The 3,670-nt window shown below is 49.6% G+C and overlaps 1 pseudogene; it reads right to left on the bottom strand.

Moving 5' to 3' along the window:
- Window positions 1–911: 911 nt before the first annotated feature.
- Window positions 912–2,977, bottom strand: LOC120295593 (annotated as a pseudogene).
- Between the last annotated feature and the right edge of the window lie 693 nt (window positions 2,978–3,670).

The following is a 3,670-nucleotide window of genomic DNA, read 5'->3' as shown; positions in this document are numbered from 1 at the left end:
AGGATCCGGTAACAAACAGGCCAATGTAGGAACAGAGCTACACTAACTGGTTTTTTTTTTACTTGTAGAGATACTCCTTTGTATATCTTTCATGATTCAAGCCGAAAATCTCTCTCTCTCTCTCGCTCTCTCTCTCTCTCTCTCTCTCAAAACCACATTGCTCTCATTGTGAGACAGTGATTATTAACATGTAATGATAAATGCTAGTCATATTTTTTCTATATCAATGTTTTTATTTTTTTCTTTTTTATGACCTGGGGAACCCGCGCACTGTACCAACATGGATAGCGTGAAAGGCCCGGGGTGATGTGGGAGTAAACCCCGGAGGCAACATATGCTAGTCACCACACACGTGCCACCGGGCAAGTCACCCCGCGACGCCCGGGAATCAAACTCCTCCCCTTGCGATAGGGGGAGAAGCTCGCCGCCAGCAATGCCACCCAGGTGGGTGGTATTCTATATGAATGTTTTCTCCTAATAAATACCCTCAAGTGAACTTGTCGCTTGAAGAGATATATGTGTAATTTATAGTAATAGGCCGTGCGTGTTTTCAATTGAATGAGAATGATTGAATACATTGGACGTCTTAATGAGCTGGGGCAGCAACGATAAGGACATAAATAAAGCGCTATCACAATAATGTGTGATCAATACATAATACATATAATAGGGGAGAAGTATACTATCAGTGACATAAATTGTGTATTGGTGGGTTGCACTCGTTCAAGAACTCAAATTCAATCACACATCCATTATGTCTCGAATCAATGATATGGGGTGCCAATCTGTCTTATTAAAGTATATATGGCTTAGTGAATCCAATTGGGTCCTTCGAACTAGGTAAGTGATCATACGCAAAGAAGCTTGTATTAGTTTGAGCAGTATGTACACCGGCTAAAACGTTGGAAACCAACACGATAATATATATCTCCGACAAGGTCGAGCTATCAAATAGAAAAGAAGAAAACCCCTTGCAACTCCAAGACAAAGACCCCAAAGAAAAGCTGAAAACGAGATGGGCTTTAAAGCCAGACCCACGGTCCATGATCTAAGCCCGACTCTTGTCCTGGCCGTTGACTTTATCTTTCCCCTTGAAAAGAAAAGCTTTATTTGACAGATAATTGTCTTTTCTTTTAGTTTATAATAATGCTTTTTAAGATGATTGGGTTTCCATCTCAGCTTGACGTCTGCGAAGGCACGCGCCTGGGCCGGAGTCTGACGGCGAGAGGGTTGGCCATCTCGCAAGAAAGCTTGAGATACTCCGACAAGTCAACTTTGTCCTCACTCACCGCCGCCCTCCAATCATACTCCTCCAGCATCGCTGCCACCCAATACGTGACAGTCGTCAGCCCCAGCATCTTCCCGGGGCAGGCCCTCCTCCCGACCCGAACGGCGCCAGCCGGAGGTCCGAGCCGAGCACCGAGAACTCCGCCCCTTCTTCGCCCAGGAACCTGTCGGGCCTGAACCGGAGTGGGTCGGGCCAGACACTGGGGTCCCTGCAGATGGCCCACATGTTGACCATAGCCGTGGTTCCTGCTGGCACGTGATGACCGTCCACGGTCGTGTCAGTGATGGCCAATCTTGCCCAGGACAGCAGTGGGCCCGGCGGGTGGAGCCTCAGCACTTCCTTCACTACGGCCTGGAGATAAGGCAGGTCCCGTATGTCCGATTCGTTGACCTCCTTGACCTTCCCACCACCCGGTCCAGCTCCTCCTGGACCCTCCCTTGAACTTCCAGATGGACCACCATCCTCGCTAGGATCCACTCCATCAGCACCGCCACCGTGTCCGTCCCTCGAAATATCATCTCCTGCGATTTTTTCCATTCATATGTTACTCCCAAATTTTGGTACCGACCTCCTCATGAAAAACGTCAATTGTAGACGAGTGCCCATGATTGAAAACTCTGAAAGTTCTAAGTATACTCTGCAAAGAAAGTTGTTAAAAACTCGGTGCTTACCCACAGAACGGCGATGATATCGGAGTCAGGCAGTTTATCAGAACCCTGAAGCGAGAGCAGAACGTCCACAAAGTCCTGGTGGTCGGCGGCCGGTTGAGCTCGATGCTCTGCGATGATTCGGCTAACAAAGCGGTTGACTTTGGGCACCAGCCTAGAGCACCTGAATTTGATCTTCTGAGGGTCCAGCTCTGCCATCCAGGGGAGATGATCGGACCAATTCAGCGTGCCTAATAACTCGTACCCTTCGTCCACCAGCCCCGTCAGCTCTTCCACTTCAGGGCTCGTGCAGCTCAAGTCGTAGGATTGTCCGAACACACGGCTCATCATGTGGTTCAGTGAGGCTCGCTTCAGCACTTGGCGAACTGTGAAGGGTTGCTCGCGGGAAGCGAACAGAACCGCGGACATCTGAGAAGCGACAGTGCGCCGCTGAGACTCGAAAGCCTTGATTTTGTTCGGGCAAAAAGGTGAGTAGTGGCAATTCTCCGGAGGGTTCGCCAGTAGACGTCGTGGGGAGAGAAGCCAATTGCCCTGTTGAACATGAGCCTGTAAGCAGACTCTTTCACAGGGCGATCAGCAAACACGGAGCTGTTGAGGATTTCTCTGGCGACTTCAGGGTTACATGTCACGATGACCCGACTATTGCCCAGGCTGAAGGCCATCAGGCGCTTAGCCCCGAAGGCTTCAGCAGCAGCGGCAACCCGGTGATGAGCCAAGTCGAGCATGAGGCTCATGCTTCCGAAAAGAGGCAATCCCCTGGGACCGGGGATCGTGTGGGATGGAGAAAGAGAAGAGGAGGATGGAGAGAGGAAGAGTGCCTTGCGCCAGAAATATTTGCCCCAGGCAGGGCCACCAGGGTAAGACCAGTGGAGGAGGGTGATGGCAAGCCAAGTTAAACCCAGCAAGAGGAGGGACCAGGCAATGTTATCATGGGTGAAGGCTCTGCATTTGGAGGCAATGGCGAAGAGCCAGGGGCTTTCGAACTCTGAACTCATGGTCATGCTTGGTTTGGAATGAGGTTTTGAGGTAATTGAATGTGTTGGTTGGGGGCTGGTATTTATTGGACAGAGCACGGGACGACCCCTGCGTAAATTAATGGAATTTAAGTTAGAAGAAAAGGAAGGTTAAAAGAAGAGCGAGTGAGGTCCTCGGCATGACCTTAAATTGCAACGCTCCGGGGGCAACCCCGATAACAAGGCCCCGCGCACGGGTCGGTGCGTGCCCCCCTCTTTGGGGACCCTGAGGGCCACAAGAAGGGTATTCCTGGTTTACCGGGAAGAAAAACAACGGTTGGGAGCAAAGTACTGGCTCCCGTAAAACACATTAAGAACCAGGCAATAGGACCTGAGCAGGTCCTTAAACTGCTCCGTCTAGTCAGAAATAGCCCACGGACGTAAAATGTGGGCAATGTTAACCGTGGGGGACCGTCCTAGTATATTAGGCTGGATACAGGAAAATGAAGAGCGAGTGTATGTATGTAAGCACTCATATTCGTATAAGACTAATCATTGCGCGTTTTTATTCACTGTCTTAATTTAAAAAAAAAAAAAACAACAACACTGGAGAGAGAGAGAGAAGAAGAAGGAGAAGCCCAAATAGAGATAGCAGGGCCGTCACGAGGGCATGACAAAAACTCCTTCCTATCACCTGGGGGGATTTCTATATCCTACTATTATCTCAAAAAAATTTCACTGCTGGTTGTCGGGGCATTTGT

This window comes from Eucalyptus grandis, chromosome 7 (genome assembly GCF_016545825.1).
Source record: "Eucalyptus grandis isolate ANBG69807.140 chromosome 7, ASM1654582v1, whole genome shotgun sequence".
Taxonomy (NCBI): Eukaryota; Viridiplantae; Streptophyta; class Magnoliopsida; order Myrtales; family Myrtaceae; genus Eucalyptus; species Eucalyptus grandis.
Note: the sequence above shows the minus strand (reverse complement) of the source record. Positions and strands in the feature narration are given on the sequence as shown.